The 9,061-nt window shown below is 47.7% G+C and overlaps 1 pseudogene; it reads left to right on the top strand.

Annotated features, from left to right (window-relative positions):
• The first annotated feature begins 466 nt into the window (after nt 1-466).
• On the top strand, nt 467-2,713 carry LOC123039699 (putative receptor-like protein kinase At4g00960; annotated as a pseudogene).
• Nucleotides 2,714-9,061: the final 6,348 nt, after the last annotated feature.

Here is a 9,061-nt window from a genome sequence, read left to right as displayed (position 1 = left end):
GATATATAGCTAGCGCACTAGTGATCGACATGGCTCGATCGGATGGTCACGCGCACCAGCACAGATTGTTCCTTCCTTCCTGTTCAAAGAAAGTGTTTCACCGCTTTGTCTATTTTAGTATCCAGGTTCCCCTCCTCCACCTCCACCACTGCATCAACCACGACGCGTTTCTTTCTCCTCAGGCCTTGGACTGGCGCCGGCGCCGGCAGATTCGGGCTCCAGACCGACTGACTCCTCGTGAGTGAGTGGCCACACCCACTCTGGATCGACTAACCGATTCAGAGCGTTGTTTGGTTCTAAATCGACTGACTCATCCAGCATTGTTTGCTTCTGAATCGATCCAGGAATTAGGAGGCCCGAGATCGCGCGTGAATCCGGAGGGATCGATGAACAGGACGCCAGCCATGCGGATCCAGCGCCGTGGGATGTTCTAGTGGTGCCACCGATCGATTGCAATCCGGAGGACATGAACAGGGTGACCAATTTATTGGGGGTGTGGCGGGACACGACGACGACGACGACGACGACGAGCCTCTCTGAGTCCTGCGGCAGCCTGTACAACTTCCTTTTGCCCAGGTCCCGGCGTCCTGTGAGACAACCGGATGATTGTGATGCTGCCTTCACCAACGCAATCTCAGAGCGGCGTCTTCATTGTCCTGAGAGGGTACTGGTCGTGATGTATGGTGATGGTGATCAACTTCCACGCCACCTGAATGCTCCATATTCGATATCGGATGATGGTCCCTCTCCCCCCGCCAACACAGCCTCGACGCCAATTGATGGTGGTGCAGCACCGGCAGCAGCGCTAGCACCCTCTCCGGATCCTCTTGCTCCCAGTACCCTCCTTACCCTGGAGACCATACAGGGACCTCCACGCCACCTGGATGGTGATACATATTCGATTTCGGATGATGGTTCATCTCCCTCCGCCAACACAACCTCGACGTCGATCGATGGTGGTGCAGCACCGGCCCCAGCACCAGCACGCTCTCCGGATCCTAATGCTCCCAGTAACCTGGAAACCATGCTACATGATGAGAGCTCGAGGCCGCACCACATACTGCTGCAAGTGTTAAAGGAGACCACAGATAACTTCTTCATCGAGCGGATACTTGGCCAAGGTGGTTTCAGCGTGGTATACAAGGTAAATCATTCAAGATTATATCAACCTACACTTCTTGTTTCAAACCTATCTCTTCATGTCTGTCTGTTTGTCTGTAACTACACTCGATCCGAAAACTCAAACAGGGAGTGCTGCCGAATGGGGAAATGATCGCCGTGAAGAGGATCGCATCATCGCTAATTCCAGGCCAGCAGAAACAATTCGAGCGTGAGGTGTACCATCTTATGGTGCTAAAGCACCCAAATATTGTGCGGTGCGTAGGCTACTGCTACGAGACACATAATGCATGTTTGGAGTACAACGGGAAATACGTTTTCGCAGAGACGGCAGAGAGGTTACTTTGCTTGGAGTATACTCCCTCCGTCCTTTAAAGAGTGTAGTTCCAACTTTGTTGGGAAGTCAAACATTTTTATGCTTGACCGTATTTATATAATAATGCACCAACATTTATGCCATCAAATTAGTAACATTAGATTCATGATAAAATATATTTTCATCATATATCTATTTGGTTTCATAAACATTGATATATTTTTACACAAACTCGGTCAAACATTGAGATAGTTTGACCCTCCAACAAAGTTGGAAGTACACTCTTTAAAGGATGGAGGGAGTATGCCCAAGGGAAGTCTCAATAAGTATCTGACAGGTTGGTTCCCGATATCCTGTTCATTTGAGATTGTAGTTTGTCCATTTTTTAAAAAGCTTAACTGTTAAAAAACTGTATTTTATTACACATACTATTATATCGAGAAAAAGAATCATAGATTTTTCTGTCTTGGAATGATCCTCTTATGTCTACAAATGCAGATGAATCTTCTGGACGTGATTGGAGCACACGCTATAATATAATCGAGGGGATTTGCTACGGTTTGTGTCATCTTCACGAGCAAATGGATAAGCCTATTCTTCACCTTGATCTAAAACCTGCCAACATATTGCTCGATGACGGTATGCTCCCAAAAATTACAGACTTTGGTCTGTCAAGACTACTTGATCAAAAACAAAGTATTTGCACTTCATCTCGGGATGGAACATTGTAAGTTAATGCCATTTTTAGTACCATACATTCTAGTAGCCATAAGAAGTATGTGTTTTTAGTACGGTCACTTCCAACACTTCAAAGTTGTATTTGTGTTATGATTCAGTTGGTTACATGGCGCCAGAATTTTTAAATGGAGGTAAAATTACACCAAAATCAGATATATTCAGTTTGGGTGTAATTATCTTGGAGGTAGTAACAGGACACAGGGACTACCCGGACGTTACTAGAACTCCTTCAGATGAATTTATCGAGCTTGTAAGGAAATTCTTTCTCAAGTTTCCAAATGGACCTCTTTGCATTTTACCTTTTGCACCCTAACCTTTTAGATGTTTGTTCTAATTCTGCAGACTATTAGAAAATGGAGAAATGTGTTACAGAGAACGCCGGGGTACTGGTCACTAAGAATAGATTGCCAACAAATAAAGAGATGCCTGCAGGTAGGCCTAATCTGTGTGAATGCTGAACGCGCAAAGAGGCCTCCGGTAGCGAAGGTTATCAGTATGCTTCGAGGATAGGAATGTATTGATTATAGCATTTTGGAATGAAGCGACGTAAACAACGGTCGAGATATGATCATTTGCTAGCGCTTTCATTCTCTTGCTAGCATTGTACTTCAAAAGCAAGCTGTGTGCAACCTCAGATATGTTTTTTCCCCGAAACCCTAAAACCCTCTGGCGGTGCTGGTGGCGATTAGGGTTTCGACCGTGGAACCCGACTTTCGCCCGGAGATCTATCGACGGAGGTGAGATCCTGTCCGCTGCAAGATGGCTGCTCCTGGCGCAGCTGCGAGCGGGGGTGGAGAAGATGCAGCCCGTGCGGATTGCGCGGCACGGAAGAAGCTGGAGGAGGCCCTGGGTAAACTCGACATCTCTGAGGAAGAGGCAACTCCTTTGGTACTCGATGATCGTGTCGAGGGAACGCCGGCGAGGTGGTTGCTGGCTGGCAAGATTCTACACCGCAACTTGCTCCATATACAGACCATCACCAAGGCCTTACGGCCGGCTTGGGGTAACCCGAGGGGGTTGAAGTTCAGATCTGTGGGCTTTAACACGTTTGTGGCTGAGTTCGAAACACAATGTGATCGGGATCGCGTGTGGGGTGGATCGCCATGGCATATTAACAAGCATGCCGTGGTGTTGGCTGAATTTGAAGAACATATGAGACCGGATGAGGTTAAGTTTGACAAGCTCCAAATCTGGGCTAGAGTAGTGAACTTACACTTTAATTTAAGGGATGAATCATGGTGGGCACCAATCGTAAAACAGATGGATAAACACGCCCAGTCAATTAGCTTCGATCACAAATGGTGGTTTTCTGAGAGCAAGGATTACCATTGAGGTCGAGAAGCCTCTGCGGAGATGGATTCTCATCGACTCTGCCAGGAGGAAGAAAGTGGACATGTATGACATACAATATGAGCAAGTGCCATATTTCTGCTTCTCTTGTGGTAGATTGGGACACTCGGATCCGTACTGTCCAACACCGGGATCGCGAGATGATAAGGGCGAGCTCCCCTTTGGATCAACACTGCGGGCGCCTGAAGATTATCGCAAGTCGCAGTCGTCAAAAAATTCCTTCAAAGATCATGCGGGGGCAAGCAGCAAACAGGCTACTAGGAACTCTAGTAACAAAAGAGACATGGGGGAGGAGGTGAACTCCCCAGTCAAGAACAGGCAACAACAGAAACGGCAGGATGCCCCAAATCAAGTTTACAAGCCGGTGGTGAAGACCACCCTGCTGCTGACTGATGGGGGTGCAGAAGTGGATGTTGAAGGTAATATTCTGGCAAAAACTGATACAACATCAACAAGCCATGAGGACGGAAAGGACTTTACTAGGGACGCAAAAAAGAAGAAACCCACACCTGAAAACTCGGCAGAGACTGCGTCGCGGTCCTGCCAGTCCCAATGAGTTGCATCAGCTGGAACTGCCGGGGGCTTGGGAACCCCGAGGCAGTTCGAGAACTTCGCAGCATTGTGAGGTTGGAAGGCCCTGCCCTACTCTTTGCCATGGAAACAAAAATCAGAGCAAAAAGAGTAGAGGATTTGCAGAATAGTTTGGGTTTTGCTGGTTGTTTTGCGGTAGACAGTGCGGGCCTCAGTGGCGGCATTGGTCTTTTCTGGTCACGTGATGTGTCTGTTGAACTTAAAAACTACAGTCAACGCCACATCGACGTCTTGGTTACTCATAACCTACTGAATTCTCCACCCTGGAGGTTTACGGGGTTCTACGGAGCATTGCGAGCGGATGAAAGACACCACAGTTGGCGGTTCTTACGTTCGTTGCACTCTATTCCTCACAACGCATGGCTGTGCATGGGGGATTTTAATGAGACTCTATACTCAAATGAACATTTTAGCCGGGCTGCTCGCCTGGAGCGACAAATGCGAGCTTTTCGGGAAGTTACAGACGATATCTCTCTTCAGGACTTGGGCTGGTCAGGCACGTCTTACACATGGGATAATCGCCAGTCTGGAGTGGATAACGTAAAAGCAAGGTTGGACCGAGCCTTTGCTAATGAAAATTTCCGGCAACAGTTTCAGTACATCAGGGTTCGGCACCTTTCTTCGGTGGAGTCCGATCACTGCTTTGTTGTTGCAGAAATAAAGGAGACTCTCGAGCCGCGATCTAGGACCAAAAAGCAGTTCAGGTATGAAATTGTCTGGCAGTCTCACTCGGACTATGAGCGGCTCGTGTCTGAAACCTGGCGGGGAATACAACGTGGCCCGGGGCTACAAGGCATTTCTTGGGCACTAGGTGAATTGCAAGCAACTCTGGAATCATGGGGATCCAGGGAGTTTGGGTGTCTGACCAGGCAGGTCAGACAACTTCAAAAAAAGCTTGACAGGCTCCGTTCCCTGTCTATTGGGTGCGGCCCTTCGGATGAGGAGCAAACTACAGTTAAGAAACTAAAAGAGGCACTGCATCTAGAGGAGGTGTGGTACCGGCAGCGATCTCGCGTGCCTTGGCTACGGGAAGGGGACCGTAATACCAAGTATTTTCAGGCCCAAGCCAGGCAACGACAGAGGATGAACAAGATTCAGGGTCTCAGGCGATCTGATGGATCGGTCTGTGCGGATGAGAGCGACGACAAGGACGAAGTTCAGCAGTTCTATCAGAATCTGTACAAGTCTGACGGCTTTCACGATCCAAGTGAGTTACTAGCTCATGTTTCGTCCAAAATCTCAGACGCGATGAACATGGAGCTTACTAAACCCTACACCGCGGAGGAGGTCAAAACCGCGCTCTTCCAGATGGCTCCTTCCAAAGCTCCCGGTGTGGATGGGTTTACTGCAGGGTTCTACCAAAAGCATTGGGACCTTCTGGGTGGAGAAGTTACTAATGCAGTTTTGGATTTCCTTAATGGCGGGGAGTTAGGCCCGGGACTGAATGATACTTCCATTACTCTAATTCCCAAGGTAAAGCATCCCCAGTCCATTACTCAGTACCGTCCAATAGCTTTATGTTCTGTCTTGTATAAGATTGCAAGTAAGGCAATTACAAACCGGCTGCGAGGCATTATGGACGAGATTATCAGTGAGGAACAAAGTGCTTTTGTGCCAAGTCGTCTAATAACTGATAATGTGCTTGTGGCATACGAGATTGTGCACACAATGCGAAGAAGGAAAAAAGGAAATAATGTTTCTTGTGCGGTCAAGCTCGATATGATGAAAGCTTATGACCGTGTCGAGTGGCATTTTCTCGAAGCAATTCTGTCCAAGATGGGGTTCAGTATTGTTTTTGTCAGGCTGATAATGAAATGTGTATCTTCAGTTCGGTTTTCGGTTCGCGTAAACGGCGAGTTTCTGCCGTTCTTCACCCCCTCAAGGGGGCTCCGCCAAGGCGACCCTGCCTCGCCGTATATGCATCCTACTACCGGGTGTAGCTACACCCATTTCTTATATACTACCATGTGATAGTATATACTCTAATTTATTATTTTTATTATATTCATATAGTATATCTAAGATACTCCAAAATGAGTTATATGAAAAAAAATTGCAAGTGAGCTCATAGTTTTATTGTATTTGTGAAATACGTACATATTTGTACACGAAATGAAATATGCATAAAATATGGTACATACTATCAAAAAAGTAGTATGTATACTATCTAAACATTCTTATATACTACATACTACGCGTACATACTCTCCGATATGATAGATACTACTTAGAACATATGAAACAAAAGTGGGAGTAACTACACCCGGTAGTAGGAAATTTTTTCCTAATATGTGCGGAAGGTTTTTCCTCCTTATTGAAATACTACAACGGAGGTATTATTGACAGAGGGTTGAGAGTAAGCTACAGATCACCGTGGATCTCTCATTTGCTCTTCGCAGATGACAGCCTCATCTTTATTGAGGCCAAGGATCACAGTGCTCTCAGGCTTAATGAGATTTTGAGAATCTATGGTGATGCTTCTGATCAGCGAGTTAACCGGGAAAAGAGTTCCATCTACTTCAGCACAAATACTCCTGACCATGTGAGGGAAGCTATGAAAGCTGTCCTGAATATCCAAGTGGAAGCTTTCACGGAGAAATACCTCGGTCTGCCAACGGCTGTTGGGCGTATTACGAGTGGAACATTTGATCATATCGGTGAAAGAGCCCGCAGGTACATGAATGGGTGGTCGGAAAAATTGCTTGCATGCGCTGGGCGTGAAACGCTCATCAAGTCAACAACTCAAGCCATTCCTACCTATCCGATGAGCACTTTTCTGCTTACAAAAAAGGTATACAAGAGTCTGACCTCCCCCATGGCGAATTTTTTTTGGAGCAGCTCTTTGGATAAGAAGGCAATGCATTGGCTGTCCTGGGAGGAAATGACTAAGCCAAAGTGCATGGGTGGAATGGGTTTTAGAGACCTACGTCTGTTCAATCTTGCTATGCTCGGTAAACATGGGTGGCGTTTTATGACGAATCACAACTCCTTGTGTGCAAGGGGTCTGAAAGGGCGGTACTTCCCAGAAACTGATTTTATGCAAGCGTCGATTCCTAAATCGGCATCGGCCACTTGGAAGGCTATCGTCGCGGGAAGAGAAGCCCTAAATGTTGGGTTGATCGCAAGAGTGGGCGATGGGAGTACTATTTCAGTGTGGCACCAAAACTGGATACCTGGTACTATCTCCATGCTACCGATCTCGAGGCCTCTGAATACCAATATTGAGAGAGTTTCTGAACTTATTGACTCTGAGAATTGGTCTTGGAGGCAAGATGTGGTTAGAGAAATCTTCATTGCCCCTGATGCTGATGCTATTCTTAATATCCCTATCCAGAGGGGAGGCGCTGAGGATTCTTTTGCTTGGGCTTTTGAAAAATCTGCCAACTACACTGTGAAGACGGCGTACCGTGATCTCATGACTCGCAATGAGCGTTTTGCTCGAGAGGAAGGGACGGCTACCGGAACCTCAGGGAATGATCAACAGTTGCGGAAGGCCTTATGGAAGCTCAATGTAATTCCCAAAGTGCGTGTTTTTTGGTGGAGAGTCCTCCGTGGCATTCTCCCTGATGAAAGCACGCTCAAATACCGCCATATCGCAGTCATTGATCGATGCAAGGTATGCATGGCAATGAGTGAGGATTTAAAGCATGCATTGATACATTGTGTGCATGCTCGTCGTTTTTGGGAGGAGGCGTACACATGGTTCGGTCTTCGGCTTCCGCGTCTCCATCCAGATTCGTGGGCGCGCGATATCATATGTGACGCCAGGTTTTCTGATGATGATCGAGCAAAGATTACAACAATCATGTGGTCAATCTGGCACTCCCGAAACCGCATCAAGCATGGGGAAGAAGGACGCGACCTAGTAGCTACCAATCGTGCTGTAAAGGAGGCCATTGCTCTCCTTAATCTCCCACGCAAAGCAGCTGAGATTCTGCTAGGGTTTGGGTGGAGGCCACCTGAAGGGGAAGTGATCAAAATCACCACGGATGGTGCGCTCAACTTTGAAGATGGTCGATGGGGAGTAGGGGGGGTTGCTCGTTCGGCCGCTGCTCTTCTCGGTGCATGGTGCAAGCCGTACTCAGGGATCTCGGATCCCCTCATCATAGAAGCTTTTTCGCTGCGAGATGGAGTTCTTTTTGCTGCCTTAAGAGGATTCTCGCATGTGATAATGGAAGTGGATTGCCTGGAGCTGGTGATGCTCTGGAAAACCCGCCACAACTCTCGCTCCGTTGTGGCCCCGATCTTGCTAGAAATAGGAGAGCTTAGTGATAGTTTTGTTCTATTTGATGTTCAACATGTAAACCGGTCGACAAATCTTCCTGCGCATCTTTGTGCAAAACATGCATGCACACTGAATGTTACGGATTGCTGGCTTGAGGAAACCCCTAGCTTCCTTGTGACCAGCCTCTTGGCTGATTGTCCGGGAATGCTTTCTTTTGAATAAAGCTCTCTGATTTGCCTGCAAAAAAATAGCATTGTACTTCAACATCTTTCTGGGTATCTACTATCTGAGGACCTTACATTCACAGGTGCCACAGTGAGCCGCTGCACCAACACTTGTAAGAGTGAGTGGACCGATGCTGATGATGACCTGGCGCCGATCTGTAGTATGGTGAGCCGGTGCGTCAACCCCTAGCCATCCAAGATGCAGATCATGGCTGGGGTATTGTAGACCAGCATCGACCTGTCTGCGGCTGGCATCCTTAAGGAACCTTCCCCGGCCCTATCGTCTTAGCTCACGCTACTCGCCTTCCTCGTCATTCCCAACAACAGATTTCCACCACCGCTAACACCGAACTCTTATGCGCCATTTGCATGCTGAAGCGCGCGACGCTTAACAGTAGCCGATTTGAGGACTGGTCTGCAAATTCAATGTGGTATGACTCCTGCCCCTCCCCTCCCCTCCCCTCCCTGGCCGCTCCCGCGAGCGCCGCCCGAGGGGGG

Source organism: Triticum aestivum, chromosome 2B (assembly GCF_018294505.1).
Source record: "Triticum aestivum cultivar Chinese Spring chromosome 2B, IWGSC CS RefSeq v2.1, whole genome shotgun sequence".
NCBI lineage: Eukaryota > Viridiplantae > Streptophyta > Magnoliopsida > Poales > Poaceae > Triticum > Triticum aestivum.
The sequence above is the reverse complement of the archived record's forward strand: the minus strand, read 5'-3'. Positions and strand labels throughout refer to the sequence as shown.